At 48.3% G+C, this 22010-nt stretch overlaps 1 long non-coding RNA gene across 1 annotated transcript; it reads left to right on the top strand.

Moving 5' to 3' along the window:
• Window positions 1-11259: 11259 nt before the first annotated feature.
• Window positions 11260-14286, top strand: LOC147673494 (uncharacterized). The gene is made up of 3 exons (XR_015302510.1): window positions 11260-11358; window positions 12113-12238; window positions 14034-14286. It is a non-coding gene; the product is annotated as an uncharacterized LOC147673494 (long non-coding RNA).
• Window positions 14287-22010: the final 7724 nt, after the last annotated feature.

Consider the following 22010-nt stretch of genomic DNA (forward strand, 5'->3'; position numbering starts at 1 on the left):
ACATGGAATCCATTTTACAGAGAGAGCAGATAGCCTGGGGCCCTGATTAGCAGGGAACCAGGCCAACTAAGTCGAAAACCAGCTAAACACAGGGCAAAAAATCTGGGGTAACCATAGTCAGGTAGCCACCTTCCTACATAACCCCCCCCCAAACGAAAGGAGATAAGGCTATCCTTGGCCAGGTAAGCCTATATTGCCTGAGTGGCCATATAAGGAAGTACCTGCACTAGCATGGGTACCCCCTGTCTCATGGTCCACTAAGCAGTCCCTCACCCTAGGGGTATTAGAGGGTCTCCACCATAGGGAATCACTACCTTGGGTGTGTTTATGCAAAGTTAAAGGCTGGTTTGGATATGGAGTATTGAAGTGAGGCTCCACTATTTTTGGGCTCAACTTCCTCCAATTATCTTCCACCATATGTGCCTTTCTTTCTTCAACTGAGTTGCACTGAGCTCTCAGGGTCAACCTCTGGCTACCTAAAGCTGGAGGCTGGGTCCCTCTGTTTGGCTTGCTGGAGGGACAGTTCAGGTTTGGGCCCTTTGGGTCCCAGGTTTGGCTGTGCCCAACAGAATCCATCTGTGGGAGGTCCCTAACTATTTTTAAGGGGGCTCCCTCAGGAGTTTTTAAAGTTTTCACCTTACTAGGCCTACTAGTTTTGGTGCCCCTAATCTGTTGATGGGGGCGCTTTATTTGACAGGGGGCCCTCTGGGTCTCACTGTCCTTCTTGTCCTCTGCAGCCCTGGGCTGACTAAGGCAAGGTAGAGAGGGGCAGGTTACCTGCTCCAGACTGGATCCCACCTGAGAAGGGTCCACTGCCATCAGAGGCTCTGTCAGGCCAGGCCTAACAACCTCTGGGGCAGTTCCTTCATCAGGGGTAAGATCAGTTCCCTGAGGAGGCTGATCCTGTCCTACTGTCTGGTGAGGGGGAGATTTCTCTTCCTCCTCCATGCTCTCAGTTTGGGTGGAGTGATCCATCATTTCAGGCTTCACAACACACATATCTGTTTGAGTTTGGGCAGTGGCCATCACAGCCCCACCAACCTTTTCAGGTGGAGACTCAGTTTGGGTTTCTGCTGTTATCATAACAGCTTTGCTATTCTGTCTTGGAAGAGCTTCTGGTAAAGATGGGGCAGAGAGTTGCTCAGCCCTACCAACCTTTTCAGGAAGGACATCTTGAATTGGGGCTATAGCTAGTACAGCCCCACTAACCTTTCCATTGGAATTTACCATTCTAGAATGGATTTCCTGTTCAACCTCAGCCCAGGCTGAGATTTCCAAATCATTACCCAGTAGACAGTCTACAGGCAAGCTTGGTGACACTGCCACTCTCTTTGGGCCAGTGACACCTCCCCAGCTGAGACTTACTACTGCCATGGGATGATTTGTTTGGATACCATCAATGTTTGTTACCTGGTATGTGGCACCTGGTAGAAGTTGCTTAGAGGGGACTATACAGTCAGCCACCATGGTGATGCTAGCCCCTGTGTCTCTAAAAGCTTCAACTTTCAAACCATTGATGATGGGTTCTTGCCTATATTTGCTCAAGGTATTCGGGCAAACAGAGAAGTTGGCAAACCCCATGCCAGTCTCATGAACAAGATTATTTGGGGATGGGGACCTGGATAGGCCAGGGTCCCCTTGGGCTCCAAAAGTAAACCCACCCAGATTCCTGGGTGTGCTCCCACTTCCTGGGGGATTACTGCTGACAGTAACAGGAGGTGTTGGAGCTGGCTTTGGAGGTATGTTTTCTTTATTGCCATTCTTGGGACAACAGCTGTCTGTTTTGTAATGCCCAACCTGTTTACAGGCATGGCAATAAGGCTTTTTCTCTGTTGAAGAAGTGTCTTGGGACCCACCCTCCTTCTTGGAGTTTTGGGGCCCTGGGGAAGTGTTTTCTTTACTTTTATCCCCACCCTTATCTTGAGGCTTGGTAGACTCCTTCTTCTGGTTATTGTCCTGATTCTTAGGCCTAATCCTGGTTCTGACCCACTTATCTGCCCTCTTTCCCAATTCTTGGGGAGAGGTCAAATCTGAGTCCACCAGGTGCTGGTGTAAGAGCTGGTTCTGACAATTACTAAGGATCTGCTCCCTCATAATCAAATTATACAATCCTGTGAAGTCATGTACTTTGCTGCCATTCAGCCAACCCTCCAGAGCCTTAGTTGCACAATCAACAAAATCAGTCCAGTCCTGAGTCTGTGTCTTCTGGGTATCTCTGAACTTTAACCTGTACTGTTCAGTGGTTAAGCCAAACCCATCTATTAGGACACTCTTCAGGACTTTGTAATTACTGGCATCCTCATGTCTGACAGTGAGGAGCCTATCCCTCCCTTTCTCTGAAAAGGAGTACCATAAGATTGCTGCCCACTGTTCCTCAGGAACCTGCTGTACCATGCAGGCTCTCTCCAGAGCAGTCATCCATTTGTGGATGTCATCCCCTTCCTGATAGGGGGGCACAATCTTTGTCAGGTTTCTACTGTCATAGGACCTGGGTTTCTCTTTAGGAATTTTGCTGCCACCAGTGGCATCTAAGCCACACAATTTTCTCTCTCTTGCTAAAGCAAGTTTAGCTTGAGCCAAGGCTACCTCTTCCCTTTCTATTTGGAGTTGGACAGCCCTCATTCTGGCCCTATGCTCTTTTCTCTGGGAGGAAGTCATTCCTCTTTGAGATTCTCTTGAGGCACTAGAAAGGTGAGAGTCCCCTGATAGAGATCTCTCCCTCCTATTACCTGGGAGAATTTGGTTATGAGATCTGGGGTGGTGCTGGCCCCCCCCCCATTCCCATGTAGGTCCAAGTTGGCCTGGTTAAGGCTGGCAACCTGTACCTGGTTTCCCCTCTGATCCTGATCTTCAGGCTCTTCTAAATCAGAGCCTTCCTCTTCCTCTTCCTCCTCCACTACATCATCATCTGGAAGATCCTCATTCTCAGGGGAGTTTATCCCTTCACCTGATTCTAAGGGAGCCTGACTCACCTTATCTAGGTCATCCTTTTCTAGGAGAGCTATTAGGGAAGGAATGGTAGGGCCTCTGCCCTTTTTTAGCCCCCTGGCTGTGCACAAGGCACTCAGGTCTTTGTGGCTAAGGTTGTCATATCTGGATGTTGTCCCTATAGGATCAACTTCTACAGGAGCAGAGCCTGAGGGCCTACCTGTATCAGACATGACTGCTAGTGAGGTGTAAGTGGTGCACTTACCTACACTAAGTGGTTTCCTACTGTACCTTGCTAGTGAGTTGTAGTCAGGGTGTGCTAATCCCTTTAATCTACAACTACTAAGTTCAGTAGAACTTAATATGCTAAGCTTTTGATTTATATGTACCTAGAGGTACTTGATGTGATCTTTCAATTTGATAAAGATTGCAATGGTAAAACAAACAGCAAGCTCAAATCCGCACCGCTGCACACCAATGTGAGAAGTTGGCCTGATAGGTAGTGTTTCCAATTCTGGAACCACTGGTTATCAGTCCAAACAAACCCCAAAGATGTCAGGTTGTAAGTCAACTGTAGGAGAGTAGGGTCTGCTATCCTATGGTCACCCCAATTTTTGCTTTTTGCTTCACTGGTTTTCGACTTACTGAGGCTGTGGGTCTGCTAATCAGACCCCCAGCCTGCTGTTCTCTCTCTAAATTTATAATACATGTGCTATAGGTACATACCACAATTGGAAATGGACTCCTTGTCAGCCCCTGTACCATGCACTATAGGTGCTCAGGGCATAGGTGCCACCAAGGCCTACCAGGGGCTGAAGCATAGCTTTTGCCACCCCTGGCTGGTTCTTAAATTGACACAACTGGCTGATCACTCAGCTGGGGCAAGTGGGTGTAATCACCCCTTGCTTAGATATAGTATACCTATATCTAAACCTATATCTGGACACATATATAACCTGTGAGCCACTCCTATGGAAGGCCTCATCAATCCTGGAGGCAGAGTGCGTGGTTTTATGTGAGATGGAGCTCTGGCATGAGCTGAGCCTGTCTGCAGCTGTCGGGAACAACTCCCTAAGCTGATCCGGGATAATGCCATACCATATACTCTTAAGCGCCTTATAATCCTCGCGGTTATATAGCAACTTTGGTTTGGCTTTATCAAAACATGTCGTGTAAGGTGTCATACGAATTGGAATACTACCCCCTCGCCAGTTCTGGCGACGGGGGTAGCATTCCACCCTTCTAGAGGGAGAAGACATGTTACTTTACTGAAACGCGGTTGATTTAAAATGAGCCTCAGATCCACAAAATGGATGCCCCTGCCACAGACACGGGTCTGGCCTCCTGCTGCTGACCGAAACCCGGCAGAGGAGGCCTGGACAAAGAGTTTCCTGTCACAGGGCGGTGTCAAACCACCCCAGACAGGAGATAGTGGATTGGAGTAGGGAGGTTTCAAAGAAACCAGACACTGCCTGGGGAGCACAAGGCTGCCCCTTGCAGGATCCGGCCAAACCGGTTCTGGGGCCTCCCAGCCCCTGTCCCAGCCCGGCCAGGATCAAAGGAGAGGGGTGTAACCACCCCCTTCCTGGGTCCCACCCATAGGAGGGGACCTAGCAGGATGTCCAACCCCCTAGATTCGAATAAGAGGGGGAGCAGTCCCAACGGACTTCAGATCATCCTGAAGAAACATAAGAAACGAAATCTGGACCCTTCGACTTTCTACACGACGTGAGAAGACTGAAGAATCTCCCTTGTGGTCAAGGAGTGACCACCCTGTGCAAACAGGCACCATCCAGCCCTCGACCCTTGCTTTGTTGCAGTTCCCGCCGGAACTCGAGCGACAGAGATCGACGAGATCAAGCTTGCCTGCCTTCTACCTGCCCGATCCACAGTCCCTGCAGAGCTGAGACCCGTGGAGGCGACCGGAAGCGTGGGGCACGCCATCTTGAAAAGGCCACGAGACGCTGACCGTGCAGCCCACGAGTGACCCTCGAAGCTGTACACCGGGGTTTGAGAAGCCCCAGCCCCGAGCTCCACTTGCACCAAAGCTCACCCCTCCACACTCGACGAGTGCTGCGTGGGGCCCTTCTGCCTGTGTGTGCTCGACGCGTTGGCCCGGTCACTTGCCAGCTGGCTTGTGGCCCCTGTGCCGACGAAACTTGAAATCCGACTTGCTTTTCTGGTTGCTCCAGATCTGCACCAGCTCCCGTGAAAAGGAGCACCCACTCTGACCCTCCTGGTTCGAGTGATAAGCAATCTCCCGGTTCCGCGTGGATTGCTTTTGCCAAGTGCTGTTTGCTACAATCTTCAAGCCGACGGTGCTGACGGTGAGAGCCTACGTGGGACAGATCGTGACCTGCTCCTGGACGTCGCAGATGCCCCAGAGCCCACGTGACAGCGGAGAGAAGCCTATCGACAACCGCCTGATTGCGCCCGACATTGCCTGGTTCCGTCCTGGTTCCACCCTGGTCACTGCTGAGTGACCCAGACTCTGTCCCCTCTGCTTTCAGGTACTTTTCTACTTCGATCCACCCTTGGATCGCACCGGACACTTCTGCTTCACAGCGCCTGCAGCTGCAACAGCTCCAAGCACCAAGAACCTGCGTGACAGAACCCGACGCCACTTCGACCCTGTGCACCCACGGCCTGTGGGTGAGGTAACTTTGCAACGCCGGTGTCCTTACACTGGCACACACCTCTAGGGTCTGTGTCTGAAGTTTTGTGTTCCTAGGTTCAGCGGAAGTATCATTTAATTCACTTTAACTAACTTTTACGCACCATTGACTTTACATTGGTGCGCGCCGCACTTTCCGTGCTGCACCCGTATCCTGTGGGCTACTCCCGACTTCTTCATTGCTTGTCCTGACTGCTCCCAGCGAATCTCTAGGCCCTAGGCCTAACCATTGCTCGATAAGTGTTACTTATACCATTTTTTTAGTATATGGTCTGAGTGGCCCCCCGCCCTCAGCCATAATTGTGCCAACTTTATATGTTTAACAGTGCTTTTGATTTAACGCTTGTGCCCCTTTCCTCATAAAGAGTATTGGGGAGTAATTTAGAAATAAATACATATATTTTTATAATATATACTTGTGTGGTGTCCTTTCATTTGATTACAGGATTGTATGTGGTAAAACAAGCTCGCTTAACACGACCTCTTAAGTTAAGCCTTTAAGGCTGCTTAGTCCATGCTACCACTAGGATAGCTTGTCTAACAAGGTTGACTTACAACCTGACATCTTTGGGGTTTGTTTGGACTGATACCCAGTGGTTCCAGAATTGGAAACACTACATATCAGGCCAACTTCTCACATTGGTGTGCAGCGGTGCGGATTTGAGCTTGCTGTTTGTTTTACCATTGCAATCTTTATCAAATTGAAAGATCACATCAAGTACCTCTAGGTACATATAAATCAAAAGCTTAGCATATTAAGTTCTACTGAACTTAGTAGTTGTAGATTAAAGGGATTAGCACACCCTGACTACAACTCACTAGCAAGGTACAGTAGGAAACCACTTAGTGTAGGTAAGTGCACCACTTACACCTCACTAGCAGTCATGTCTGATACAGGTAGGCCCTCAGGCTCTGCTCCTGTAGAAGTTGATCCTATAGGGACAACATCCAGATATGACAACCTTAGCCACAAAGACCTGAGTGCCTTGTGCACAGCCAGGGGGCTAAAAAAGGGCAGAAGCCCTACCATTCCTTCCCTAATAGCTCTCCTAGAAAAGGATGACCTAGATAAGGTGAGTCAGGCTCCCTTAGAATCAGGTGAAGGGATAAACTCCCCTGAGAATGAGGATCTTCCAGATGATGATGTAGTGGAGGAGGAAGAGGAAGAGGAAGGCTCTGATTTAGAAGAGCCTGAAGATCAGGATCAGAGGGGAAACCAGGTACAGGTTGCCAGCCTTAACCAGGCCAACTTGGACCTACATGGGAATGGGGGGGGCCAGCACCACCCCAGATCTCATAACCAAATTCTCCCAGGCAATAGAAGGGAGAGATCTCTATCAGGGGACTCTCACCTTTCTAGTGCCTCAAGGGAATCTCAAAGAGGGATGACTTCCTCCCAGAGAAAAGAGCATAGGGCCAGAATGAGGGCTGTCCAACTCCAGATAGAGAGGGAAGAGGTAGCCCTGGCTCAAGCTAAGCTTACTTTGGAACAGGCTAAACTTACCTTGGCAAGGGAGAAAAAAATAAGTGGCTTAGATGCCACTGGTGGCAGCAAAATTCCTAAAGAAAAAGACAGGGCCTATGACAATAGAAACCTGACAAAAATTGTGCCCCCCTACAAGGAAGGGGATGATATCCACAAATGGATGACTGCTCTTGAGGGGGCCTGCATGGTACAGCAGGTCCCTGAGGATCAGTGGGCAGCAATTTTATGGTACTCCTTTTCTGAGAAAGGGAGGGACAGGCTCCTCACTGTTAGACCTGAGGATGCCAAAAACTACTCTGTTCTGAAGAGTGCTCTTATTGAAGGGTTTGGCCTAACCACTGAGCAATACAGGTTGTTGTTCAGAGACACCCAAAAAGCACAGACTCAGGACTGGACTGATTTTGTAGATTGTGCCACTAAGGCTCTGGAGGGTTGGCTGCAGGGAAGTAAAGTTTCAGACTATACAGGATTGTACAATCTTATGATGAGAGAACAGATCCTTAATAACTGTCAGAACCAGCTGTTGCATCAATACCTTGTTGACTCTGATTTGACCTCTCCCCAAGAATTGGGAAAGAAGGCAGACAAATGGGTCAGAACAATGGGCGAATTTTGCGGATCTCGCGTTCGCGAATTTTGCGGATTTGCGGATTCGCAATCCGCAAAATCCGCGAATTCCCGCGAATTTGCGGATTTTTTTTTTTTTTTGTGTTCGCCCGTGTTTCTGCCAGTTCGCGAGGGTTTTTACAATTTCGCAATTTGCGAACTTACCTGTCGGGTCGCAAGTTTTGCGAACTTGTTGTTTCTACATGTCCAGCCTGTTTGGGACACTCTTCTTCATCACTGCCACTCTCTGTCACCACTGCCACTCTCTGACTACTCATGCCACCCTCTGGCCCACCCATGCCACCCTCTGTTTCATCACCACACCCTCTGGTTGTCCAGTGTACATTATTTTCGGCAAAGCAAAGCACACCTTCCCTGCCTCAAGTGACCTGAATTAATTTGGGGCTGATTAATGTGTCACAGAATATTTTTTTAGCTGGCACCTGCTTCCTTAGTGCGCCCTGATTAGTGATCTTTTGCACTTGCTAAGTGCTTTCATTGTTGCAAAATTAGTTACAACACCTGCCCTGCCCCAACTGACAATAATGAATTAGGGGCTAATTAATGTGTCACTGAAAGAATTTAAAGTTCCAGCCTGGCACCTGCTTGTCTGCTCCTTTAGCTGTAAATCAGGACCTTTGTGGCATACAGTTAAGGTCAGAGCAGGGTCACACAATAGTTGCAAGCAGGCAACCGAATTCTGGAGGGCCCCCTCAGGAAGCAATACAAAGAATCGTTACAAATCATGAGGTTGACCTTTTGCACCTGCTCATTGCTTTTGCTTTTGCTGAAATCGTTTTGCGGTTTTTTTCGCGCTATTCGCGGGGCGCGGCGTCGTGCGAAACCGACCGCGGAAGCCGCCAATTCGTGCGAATGAGCATTTTATTTTTTTGCGGCTTGTTGTTTCGCGAGTTTTTTTGCAGTATTCGCGAGCCGCTTGCAGCGCAACACGCGAATTTACCCCAAGGTCGAGTACGGGCGCGGCCATTTTGTTTGCGTGACGTATTTCCGTTTCCGCCCGCTATGTATAATCTCGCGCAGTAAGCGCATTGCGAGTAGAGGTTCGCACGAGATCGCGCGGGAAATCTAGAGGTTCGCACGAGATCGCGAGGAAAATCTCGCGCGAACTGACTTTCGCGCTCGGAAACGGGCGCCGGCCATCTTGTTTTTCATTCATTTCCTGTGTCTGGGCATGGTGTTTAATCCTCTTGATATCTTTCCCATCCTTTGCTTGTTTTCAGTTTTTTTTTTACGATTTTGCTTCTTATCTATCCCTCTCTTTTCCTAGCTGTATATTTTTGTCTTTTCTGCTATTTTTCTTTACTTTTAAACTACTTTTGTAAACTCTTTTCTTTTCTTCTTCCCTATCCTATTCTTTCTTAATTTTCTACTTCTTCCTACCTTACCTGCCCAGACCATGGTCAAGCCAGGCGCCGTGAAGCTGCCCAGGCACTTGAGGGCCGCAGCGGCGGCGGGGAGTAGTGCTGGACCCAGTGGCAGGACAGCAGGCGTGAGATCGAGGGGGGAGCAGGTGACGCGCCGGGAGATATTCAGCCCGGAGGAAGTGGGCGCGCTGGTCTACTTCGTCCAGCGCCGCCTGCCCAGGACCATCGCGGGAGGCGGCAGGATCGCGGCCGGCGGCTATAACATGCGGGAGCGCCGGAAGCGGTGGGAGAAGGTGTGCTGGGCCATATCCCACCTCTACGGGGTCCAGCGCACCTACAGCCAGGTCACCCATCGCTGGACGGACCTCCTGGACCGCGAGCGCGACCTGCTGGACCAGCTCGGCTTGGAGATCCCCGGGCTTGGTGAGTAGTAGTAGCCATTGGCATTTAATCACTCACTACTATGATGTTTTCTCCTGCTCTGTGTTGTTGTATTGCAAATATTTGTTTTTTACATGGAGCAAGCCAATAATGCCGCTGATGACGATTACATTGTAGTTAAATTATATTTCAAAATCTTCTGTGCATTTCAGGTGCACTGCTCTCCTTCTCAGTGGGGTTGCTACTATGCTTATTTGTTTTCTATTTCGTGGTCTCATTGGCCTGAGTAACTATTATGTATGAGTGTACTTAACAGAACTGCGTAATGCTAGACACTAGGGGGCAGATTACATTTACAAGCCCCTTGCGCCACGTTTACGTTGCCTTGCGTGACGCAACAGCGGCGTAAACGTGCCGCATCCCTGCAAGTCATTTACAGCATGACGCATCTAGGGAGATGCGTCACGTTATAAAGCCATGGGCCTGCACCACAATGGGTGCGTTCCTAGTACGCAGGGTGGGCGGTCCAGCGGCTGTGCGCCTCGCAAAATTGCCTGCGTGAAATCTACAAGATTTAACGCAGGCACTTCTGCGACGCTGCTACGTCAATTCAATTCCTTATGTCTGCTCGAAGCAGGCGAAAGGACTGACACAGCATGTAAAGTATTGGGTGGCCCTGAGCATTACTGGAGTTGCATTGCGTTGGCGACGTGACTCCAGCGATGCGCCGCTCTTACGTGACGAGATGCGTCACGCAAGTGCCTACCCTTGCGCCAGGGCGCGCCGCATTGTAAATGAGGCACATCTGCCGTGTCGCAAGGGTAGTTTTGCGTGACGCATTTGATCTGGCGCATCTCTGGAGATGCGCCAGAACGCGTAAGTAAGTATGCCCCTAAGGGGCAGAATTGCAATTACCGTCGCATCCCTGCAAAGTAGCAGGGATGCGCCATTAATTGTGCGGCCCGCTACCACCACCAAACATGGTGCGCCGTATTTGCAATGCGGCTCCCCATGGGCCCAAAACGTCACCGAAGCTTTACTGCTGGAGTTGCGTCGCAACGATGGCGCAGCTCCATCAATGCTCTGGGGTACCCTATCTCCCCAATGCTGGGTCAAGCCGTACGTCTGCTTCAAGCAGGTGCAGGGTTTGTGTGACGCATCATTGTCCTAAAGGTGACTGATTGATATTTTGTAGATTTCCCTCAGCCACTATTAGGATGTGTTCCAGCGCAGGAATGCCCTCCCTTGCGCCGGAACGCCCCCTGATGGCGCAGGGCTTTATAACGGGATGCATCTCCCAAATGCGTCACGTTGTTATAATATTATACGCCGCACCATGGCGCCCTTTTTTGTTTAGCTGCTGCGTCACAAAAGTCACGCAAGAACGGCGCAAAAGAGCCGCAAGGGCTTAAATCTGCCCCTTCCTTTGTAACCCTGACAATAAGAAAAATAGTGGCGGTGGATTGATAGTTTGACTATTTAAATGACTGGTAATGTAGCAGGCAACTGTTAGTGTTGTCACTGATCTGACTGAAATCACAATGGAGTTTGTCTGTCACTTTGCGTCTTGCCTGCGGACTGCTGCCTGCCAGTCCTAGGTGAACGTTTCAGTACTTTGTTTAGTGAGTTACGTGACTTTCGAAGTCACAGGTCCGCAAATAAATAAAAAGTAACCATAATCAATATAATTTCGCGGAAATATTTTGTTATTGTTCTTTTGAAATGTTTGATTTGGTTGACATTGACAAGCAACAATCATCCATGTTTTCTGTTCTTTCTTTCATGTTGTACGTCAGCTCCCCCCAGGGGCGAGAGGAGGACACAGGAGCAGCAGGCGGCGGATGCTGTTCATCAACAGGGCCAGGATCGGGCAGGCGAGGGCTCCTCTGCTGGCCCCAGTAAGTTTTCATTTTAGACTAGTACCTATTTTTCCTAGCGTTCCTCATTTGAATTTTTTCAAAATTGTCTTTGCTCTTCTTGTAGACTGTATCTAAATTCTTATCCTGCCTCTACTATGACTCCCTGTGGTATTACTAGATTATTCTTATTAGTCTGTCTGTGTAGCTAACTAAGATTGCACGGTTGGCGAAACTCCCATGATTCTAGTCAGCAATAGCTCTATCAACTTAGTGCAGTCCTCTGGGATTGTCCATAATGTCTTTTGAAGTGTTCTATCTGGACTCATGCTTGCAAAAATTGCAAAACCTTTCGTTCAGTCACTCTAGTCTGGAGGACCAAAAAACACAGATTGTATTTAAATTTAAAAGCTTTATTAAAAGTAAACACATTTATTAAAATGAAGTCATAATAAAACTAAACGTTTAACTGATAATGGAAAAGTGGTTAGTGCTGACGATTAATTGAAGACATTTCTTGTGGTCGAGCCGAGCTCTCACCTGGTTTCAACTTGATCTTGTTGTTAGAAGTCCATCTTCTGTCTGTGTGGAGAAAAATGGTGCGTGTTAAAAAATCAGCCTTCATCAGTTGTGCCAAAAAGTGCAGCAAGACAACCTTCCCTGGAAAAAGGGACATTTTTTTTAACTTTAACGTAGACAGTCACAAATTACATTGTTTTCACATGTCTTCATTCCTAGACCAAATACTAGTGACTAGTGAGTGCTTTATTCTAAGATTCTTAAATGTACTTTGTAGGTGGAACATCTGGTGGCGGGGCCAGTGTGGTGGTGGTGCTCGACACGGAGGCGGAGGGCAATTCATCATCAGGGGAGGAGGCGGCGGCGCCGGATGTGAGAGTTGAGACGGTGGTGGCGGCCAGAGGTAAGCTCTTATATATTCCTTACTTATTGAGATTGAAGACTAGCTGGGAAGGCAAGAATATGAGATGCATGGCTGGGTGAATGATGAAGCAATGATGGGTGGAAGGACAACAGCCTGGGTGGGTGACACAGAAACTGTATGTGTCCATATACCTGGATCATGCTACTATCTGACTCTTAGATAGCATATGTGTATCTAGAGCAGGGGTACTCCTAGTACGGCCCGCGGGCCGGTGGTGGCCCGGCAAGCCTTCGTTGGCGGTGCGCTGACCTTGCAGACAATCACTGCTCCCCCGGCCCCCACAGAGCAGAGGCTTTTTTGTATTTCACCTGTTAGCGCCCCTGCATCTCCACTCTGACAATCACTGCTCCCCCGGCCCCCACAGAGCAGAGTGGAGATGCAAGGCCACAAAGAGGTGAAATAGAACTAAGCCTCTGCTCTGTGGGGCCGGGCAAGCAGTGATTGTCAGGGTGGAGAAGCAGGGGCGCTAAAACAAACAAAGCCTCAATAATATGTTAATGGTCTTTTAAAGACCTGTTAAGTACTTTGGTGTTGTTGTCTGTGTGTGCGCGTTGAGGAAGCGGTCTCAACCCGGGCTGAAGGCTGACACAGATAGACACACACACAGTGAGATGACAGAGGGAGAGGGAGGGCAGGAGGGAGAGAGAGATGGAGGGAGGGCAGGAGGGACAGCAGGAGGGAGAGAGATGTATGTAAATGCTGGGTCTGGTGGCTCAGTGGATGAGGGCATCTGCTGCAGGGACCTGTGTGCAACCTCATGGTCACAAGTTATCGTTTTGCTTTAGCCCCGCCCCCTCTGACTCCGCCCCCACCAGTGCGGCCCTCGGCCCCAAACTACACTGTAAATGTAGCCCCTGAGAGAAAGTTTGTGAGTACCCATGATCTAGAGAGAGTAGACGGTCAGTGGATGAACTAAGTGTAACTTTGAAGAGCATGTAACACTAACACTGCACCCGCACGTCCGTTCCAGTGTAGGAAAGGCAAGGAAAAGAACTTTTAATTTTGTCCAAATACTACCATAAATAGTAGCAGTAGTTTGTATTGCAAGCACTGCATAGATCCGGTTATTATGGTGGCCACTCCCTACCTCTCTTAATAAGTTTAGTAGTACTCAGTCATTCATGTGTGGATGTATCACTGCCTGTCACTCAATAAAAAGCAAAGCACCTAAAGTCATCCCATATATAAGCAAAAACATCCCATGTGAAGTGATAGATAATCAGATTATTTATCTTCTTCAATTTTCCATTTCTAGTACTCATTTCCACTGTAGGGTGAAAGTTAAATTAATTAAGCAGTAGCCCTTGAGTTGTAACAGAGTATTCTCAGTGCCACCCGTAATAGAAAAGTAAGAGATTCACCACCTGCATGTACTGGACGGGTACAGTAACGCAACGGCAACGCAAGTCTAGGTCACTCCTCATGGCGTGCGTCTCTTTTTCTCGGGTGCAAGTTTACCGCGCTGGCATTATGCCGGCTTGCAGAAAATAACGTACCAATTTTCCAAAACAAGAGACAAGAAGAAGAATAAGACTGGTGTACTTTCATAGTCGACTCCAATGGAAGTCCACAGTGCTCATAGAATTTGTTCCTTAAACTCCCACTAATGTTAGAGCAAGGATGAAGAAGTGTGAGGTTAGATAGATACTGGCCTCAATAGTTATGTAATGCGCTTGCAAGTTGCTAGTTGTACTGCAGCACACATTTCTGCTGAATGATTGAGTTAATCTTAAAGAGCATTGGTTACAGACTATGTCTTTCTTTCTTCATATAGGTTCTCCTTCCAAACGAACAAGGAGGAAGGAGCTGGCTAGAGCGGCCCGGCAACGGAGAATCGAGGCCACTGTTGCGGAATATCGGCGGCTGGTGGCCCTGGAGGACGTGGAAAGTGTGCGGTCGACAACAACGACAACGTCGTCCTCCGTGGCCTCACCGGCTGCCACCGTGACCCAGCACAGTGGTCCACCGAGACTGAGCCGGGCTGCCAAAGGCAAACGCCACCCCCGAGCAGCAAGGCCAACAGCTGCTTCTCACAGGCCTTGCACCTGCAAGGCAGTGAAGGCACGCCTGCGCCGCACCACCCTGATGGTGTCCCGCCTTCAGCAGGAGCTCGCCTTGCTCCGCGAGGAGCATGATGCCCTGGCCCAAAAAGTGAACAGCATCCACCCATAGTGTCCCTTGCCCCTTTTTTAGAGACTTTTGGGGGGTGGGAATTGGGAGTTGGGTTTTTGGGGACTTTTGAAGGACAATCGTTGGGGTTAGGGAGGGTCTTGCGGGAGATTATTTTGTTAGGGATATAAATATACTTTTTCAAACTTTATCTGAGCATACCTGTTTTTTACTGCTTGCCTGGTGGGTGGGGGTTTAACGTTGACTGTTTTCCTGAAAGTTTAGTTCCATTTTCTTCCTTTAAGTGTAAATGCCCAAATGTTTTCAACACTAAGTGCCTCTCACAGACTAAGTGAAGTGAATCCAAGAGTCCTAGGACTTTAGTAGTACTACCTTCAGGCTCTCGTCTCTCGTACTAATACTCCATTATACCCCCAAACCACCAAACGCTTATCTTACCTGTAATTTGTGTTTGAAAGTAGGGCTAGGCCCAGGGCTGGCTCCACGGGAAACACCGAATAACGTTGGCAATCTTGGTCGGATAAAATTTCCTCATAGCGGTGGTAGTAGTGGTGTGACACAGTGGCAGTTGCATGCCTATGAAAAAAAAGAAAATGAAATCTGGTTTGTCCTCCTGAGCAATTCAACGGTACAACTGAGAATATAGCAGGTGACAGAAGTACAGTAGAGCAGTGCCACATTGTAGCCTAACAAATGGTAAAGTATAACTACTAATTCGGTTGAAGTTCTTTCACATTAGCAATGGTTCTTTGTCAAGCAGAGTAAGAATATATCATCGACAACTGTGGAAAGAAAGAATGCGACAGTACAGGGCCTGTGTGGAATTATTGATAACTATATTCAACATAAGGTCTCTGTAGCCAGATACCCGAGAGCCTTGCTGGTCACTATAAATCCATTCACAACAACACTCAATGGGGTTGGTCTGGAAGGTGTCACGTTTACTCCCCGTGATCCAGTCGATGCAAATATGGTTCCACCTCCAAATGTCACCAACACCCAGAAGTGTAAACACAGGGTGTTCGAGGCATTAGGCGAGGGAGAAAAATAACAAACTAAAATAAAAAATGTGGGATGGGTAAAGGTAGGGTCAGCAGGGAAAGGATACCTGTAAGAGAAGACAAGACAGGCATCAGTGAAGTGATGTCCTAACATACAAGGGTACTCTCATATAGTCTCACTAAATAGTCTGCAAGTCTCCCGCCTACTCATGGGAAATGTAGTTTCATAGTACGGTAGGCGCTTAGGGGCTGCGTAACCTGACAGAAGGTATAGTAGATAGAAAAGGAGAAATTGCTTTTTTTCTAGGTGTCCCCTCACTCACCAGGGTTGCCCCTTGGTGACATGCTTCATCATTGGGGCCATCCCAGTCCTCTACGGCCTGGGGCGTGCTGCGACTTGCGAATTACGTAGGAGCACTTACAAATGACTATGTGTGGTGCAGATAGTGGAGTGGACTAAGTGATGTGTTAAGGGATCAATGTAGAAGCCGAGAGAGAGCAAAGAAATGCAGTCACAGTCAGAGAAAAAGGCAAGGGATACTGTATCTATGTGGTTGTAGTGGTCCTGTTGGAAGTGGTAAGTAAGTTGCCCGCAGAAAAAAAATCCTCCTATTAGCGGCACTCCTCCATTGCAGCCGACGCTTCGTCCACCGATGTTGGTCACCAGAAGACACCCTGTCCACTGCCTGCCTGATGCTGAATTGTGGCTCGCTACTGTGAAGCCTGACTCCATCCTTTTTTCCCCATTGCAGAGACTGAAACCCGGCCTGTAATTATTCAACGAAAAACAGGAAGTGATATAATATTACAACACCACTGATAAATAAATATAAGGTATGTAGGCTGTGGAGTGCAAAAAGTCACAATTTGTTTTTCCTAGTAGACAGACAGTACAATGTTTTTGAAAGTGCGTACTCTGAGTCACCTTTTGAAGGATAAGTAAGTATGGGCAAATTAATGTAGCGGATCTTGCCCCTCAAGCTAGGTGTACTGTAAACTGTGTTTTAGAACAAAAATAGATCTTCCTAGCAGTGCTCCCACCCAAAAAACGAGGCCTAGCAGAAAACTGGAGACAAAACTTACTTTGAAAGTAAAAGTAGGCCGAAGTACCCTAATTACCCATTACCCCCCGTGGATTGTATTCAAACCACTTGCAAGCAACCAAGCAAAAGTAGCCATAGCCAGCATCGCTCCAAGACTCGAAATCCCCCCCACTCAAACACATGCAATAGAAATACTGCTAACCCTAACGAACCCTAAGTTAAGAATAGTGGCAAAGGCTTTCTTTAACTATGCCAAATCCCCCCTTTCCCACCATGGATTTTCTTCAAATGACTTGCAACCAAAATTACACATTCTCACGAGTGCTCTAAGACCCCAGAACTCAGTTTGAAAAATCTAGAACACCCCGATACACATGCAATCCTGCTGCTAGGGCTAACCCTAACGAACCCTAAGTTACAAAAAGTGCCAAAACTAAAGGCTTTTCCGCGCGGATTTTGTCCCAACCACTTCTACCCGGTATTAGACCTTCCCAGGAATGCCCCAAGACCCGGCAACCCACCCGCCAAGAAGCATAACACCCCCAAACAGGCCAAAAGCAAAATCTCATACTTGCAATATTTCTGGGCCTTCGGTCCAAACGCGCTGCGTAGCTAGGCCATAAGTCGGGGTTGGCACGACGGATTTCCTGAAAAGCAAATGCAATCAAGATTAGAGTGTCCCAGCAGTGCTCCCAGACCACGAAACTCACCCGCAAACAGACGGAACCCCCCCTAAGAGCACCTCAAAGGCAAGCAAGTCATCAAAAACACAAAAAAAATTCCGCCTGGGATTTGGTCCAAAACACTTTTATCCGGTATTAGAGCTTCCCAGCAATGGCCCCAGAGCCGTCAACCCAGGAGAAAACGAGTAGAAGACCCCCAAACAGCCAAAGAGCAAAAGTACAAAAATGGGGACTTAGTCACTTTTTCACAAATTTCCCAAATCACTCCGCGCGCGCTCTGCAGCTAGGCCCTAAGTCCCCTCAGCCACCATGGATTTGCTTCAAACCTCTTGCAAAGTAAAGTATATATAGCCAGCAGTGCTCCCACACCACGAAACTCACCCGCAAACACCAGCAAGCCCCCCAAACAGGCCCCCGAAAACGCTACATAGAGCAAAATGTCTGAAATAGCCCAAAAAAAATCGGCCTGGATTTTGTCCCAACCACTTCTACCCGGTATTAGACCTTCCCAGGAATGCCCCAAGACCCGGCAACCCACCCGCCAAGAAGCATAACACCCCCAAACAGGCCAAAAGCAAAATCTCATACTTGCAATATTTCTGGGCCTTCGGTCCAAACGCGCTGCGTAGCTAGGCCATAAGTCGGGGTTGGCACGACGGATTTCCTGAAAAGCAAATGCAATCAAGATTAGAGTGTCCCAGCAGTGCTCCCAGACCACGAAACTCACCCGCAAACACCAGGAAGCCCCCCAAACAGGCCCCCGAAAACGCTACATAGAGCAAAATGTCTGAAATAGCCCAAAAAAAATCGGCCTGGATTTTGTCCCAACCACTTCTACCCGGTATTAGACCTTCCCAGGAATGCCCCAAGACCCGGCAACCCACCCGCCAAGAAGCATAACACCCCCAAACAGGCCAAAAGCAAAATCTCATACTTGCAATATTTCTGGGCCTTCGGTCCAAACGCGCTGCGTAGCTAGGCCATAAGTCGGGGTTGGCACGACGGATTTCCTGAAAAGCAAATGCAATCAAGATTAGAGTGTCCCAGCAGTGCTCCCAGACCACGAAACTCACCCGCAAACAGACGGAACCCCCCCTAAGAGCACCTCAAAGGCAAGCAAGTCATCAAAAACACAAAAAAAATTCCGCCTGGGATTTGGTCCAAAACACTTTTATCCGGTATTAGAGCTTCCCAGCAATGGCCCCAGAGCCGTCAACCCAGGAGAAAACGAGTAGAAGACCCCCAAACAGCCAAAGAGCAAAAGTACAAAAATGGGGACTTAGTCACTTTTTCACAAATTTCCCAAATCACTCCGCGCGCGCTCTGCAGCTAGGCCCTAAGTCCCCTCAGCCACCATGGATTTGCTTCAAACCTCTTGCAAAGTAAAGTATATATAGCCAGCAGTGCTCCCACACCACGAAACTCACCCGCAAACACCAGGAAGCCCCCCAAACAGGCCCCCGAAAACGCTACATAGAGCAAAATGTCAGAAATAGCCCAAAAAAAAATCGGCCTGGATTTTGTCCCAACCACTTCTACCCGGTATTAGACCTTCCCAGGAATGCCCCAAGACCCGGCAACCCACCCGCCAAGAAGCATAACACCCCCAAACAGGCCAAAAGCAAAATCTCATACTTGCAATATTTCTGGGCCTTCGGTCCAAACGCGCTGCGTAGCTAGGCCATAAGTCGGGGTTGGCACGACGGATTTCCTGAAAAGCAAATGCAATCAAGATTAGAGTGTCCCAGCAATGCTCTCAGACCATGAAACTCACCCACAAACAGACGGAACCCCCCCTAAGAGCACCTCAAAGGCAAGCAAGTCATCAAAAACACAAAAAAATTTCCGCCTCGGATTTGGCACAAACCACTTTTAGTGCTTCCCAGCAATGGCCCCAGACCCGTCAACTCACCTGCAAAGAGGTAGAACAACACCCCCACAAGTGCTGAGTCTTTCTTCATTGGGCGTAAACCAGCCCTCTGCTTTGATGGAAATAGGAGTCTGGAGGAGGAGGATAGAGGAGCATGTTCTTCTGAACTTGTGAACCTGAGGAATGCAGACTGCGGCACCTTCAAATAAATTAGCAAACAAGTGAAGACAGTTCTGCTGATGGGCTTGTCTTTGTGATAATCTGATTAAAGTTTGAATTATATTAACTGTGCACAACAAAGAAAGACAGACACACAGGAATAAAAGTGAATAAGGATGAAAAAGAAAGTTATTGATTCGTTGTCTCATTTTCAGGGCTCGAAGTCGGAATCACGGTCCAGGAATAAGAATAAGGCTTCGTCATCATACTCTGCGAATTCAGCCCGGGTGAGGTCAGTGCCACCTGACAGAGTAGAAATTCCCTCATCTATGGTGCTGGCCACCTCCTCTTCATCCGGCACGCTCTCTCGTACTCTTATATCTGGTGGTATGAGGTGCTGATTCATCTTGATCATTGTTAACCTCTCCACATTTTTGGGCGAGAGGCGGCTCCGTTTGGGAGTTACAATCCCACCAGCCGCACTGAAAACCCGTTCAGAAGACACACTTGCGAGTGGGCAAGACAAGTAGTTTAAAGCCAGGTTGGTGAGCTGTGGCCACAATTCTATTTTCCCATGCCAATACGCCAATGGGTCAGAATTAACATAGACCTCTGTGGAGTCATTCAGATAGTCCTTCACCATCGACTCAAGGTCCTCCTCCAAGGTTCCTCCACTTTGCGTAGCTCTTGCTGTGCCTCTGGCCTTTTGAGAACCAAACCCACGCAGAGCTAGCCAATCCTCTTCAGCCTCCAATGTTTCTGCTGTCTTTCGTGCAGATGATGCGGTTGCCGGTGTCTTTAACGGCTGAGAGGTCACTTGTGCCACAGCCACAGGTGCAGAAGTGGATTGTTTTGACTGGGGATGGCCTGCTGATGTACTGCCATTTCCTTCAATTTCCAGCCGTTCTGTTTCAAACTTCTTGGCTGACAAGGCTAGCCAACGTTTGTACTTTGTAACATCTTCATCAGCAAAAGAAAAGAATGCTCTGCCTGCCAGCGCCTTTTTGTAGCGTGGATCCAGAATAGTAGCACAAATGTAATGCTGTTCTGAGTGGATCTTTTGAAGACGTTCATCACCTTGTAGGAGCTCTAATAATTGCTCAGCCAGAAGCAAAGAAGAGCCTTTCTTTTTGTCATCTTTTCGAAACACAGAACACACCTCCTTCAGTTGGTCCTCCAGCATGTACAACAATGGGATAGCTTTTCCCAAATTAGAGTCCTCCTTGCTGACTGCACGCGTGAAGACCTCAAAAGGACGAAGCATGCGTGTTAGGCTTTCAACTATGTTCCATTGCGGCCCACCCATCCTCAGCTCCTCTATACCCTCTTTCAAGAAATATTGATCGAGTTGCGTATACTGCTCATACAGACGCTCAAGCATGTAGAAGGTTGAGTTCCAACGTGTTACCACCTCCTGGATGAGTGCTTTCACTGGCATTTGACATTGATATAGCATGCTCCTCAGCTGCTTGCGGGCCTTAAAAGAATGCCTGAAATGCTTGCAAATTTTTCGGCAGTTCTCCAATACACTGGACGCTGCACTGAGTTTATTACCCAAGAATTTTTGGACAACCAGGTTTATACAGTGCGCCAAACACGGCACTCTGAAATAGTAACCGTCCCTCATGGCCTTAACTATATTGGAGCCATTGTCCGTGGAAACATAACCAACCTTGCGTTTTAGTGGGGACAGACAGTTAAGGACCTTTGTGTTAAAGACATCCAAAATGTTTTCTGCTGTGTGACGTTTCTCCAAACCAAACATGGCTAGTGTTGCATGTTTCCGAGCACCTTTAAAAACAATGTTAGTGTCAACACCTGAGTTTAGCTTTGCTTTAGCCCCTGAAAAAGAGACCCAGTGTGCAGTGATGCACATGTAATCAGCGCCTGCGCCACTGCTCCACATGTCTGTTGTCAGATGTATAGTGTGAACAGCACTCTTCTGCAAAGCTGCCCCAATCGCCTTCAGAACATCTTCATGTAGTGCTGGAACCGCAACTCGGGCAAAATAGAACCGGCTAGGAACCTTCCATTTAGGGCAGAGCGCTGCCACTAATTCTAGAAAACCAACCCCTTCGACAAAAGAAAAAGGGAGAAGGTCCAGAGCTAGCATTTTAGCCAGCTTAGTGTTATACAGACGGGTCATTGGGTGGTTGCGTTCATATTGCGCTTCTGTAAACAACATCTTTTTAATGTTGCCCTGGACCAATGATTTACGGGATGATGATCTCTTCGACCCAGTTACGCTCGCTGATGAACTTTTCCGCATTGATGTCTCACTCTCTCCCACACTCTTAGTGTGGCTCCCATGGGGTGTGCTGCTGACATGGGAACTGGGTGTAAGTGAAGTGTATGGATCGTCTTCTTCTACCTCCTCGTCATCAGCAGATGACAAATCAACGTTTTCATTACGTGCAATTCCGGCTTTCTTGACCGCCTCTAGGTGCGGAAACCATTCGAGAGGATGCCTTCTCTCAAGATGACCTCTCTGGCCTCCGGTACCATAGTTAGAACCAAGCTTACCACGACTATATCGAAGCTTACAAAGGCTACAAATGGCTACGTTTTCCTTTTTTGGGCAAACACTAAAGAAGTCCCAAACTGGAGACTTGAAATGTCTTCGGGGGCCGCCGCCGGAGGAGGCGTCGATACTGGTGGTGGTGGTCCTGCTGCTAATGACAGATGAAGTGGAGGATGTGGATTGCCGAACTTCAGTACGTTTTGCACTTTCACCACCACGAATTGAGGTCGAGGACGAGGTGGGTACCTTCTTGCGAGGAAGAAATATGGAAGCGGTAGGTTTTGGTGTACTACTTAACTCCAAATCTAATGATTCCATTTCCATTGCCTCCTCGCCGACATCAT

The sequence above is a fragment of the Lissotriton vulgaris genome, chromosome 12 (assembly GCF_964263255.1).
Source record: "Lissotriton vulgaris chromosome 12, aLisVul1.2, whole genome shotgun sequence".
NCBI lineage: Eukaryota > Metazoa > Chordata > Amphibia > Caudata > Salamandridae > Lissotriton > Lissotriton vulgaris.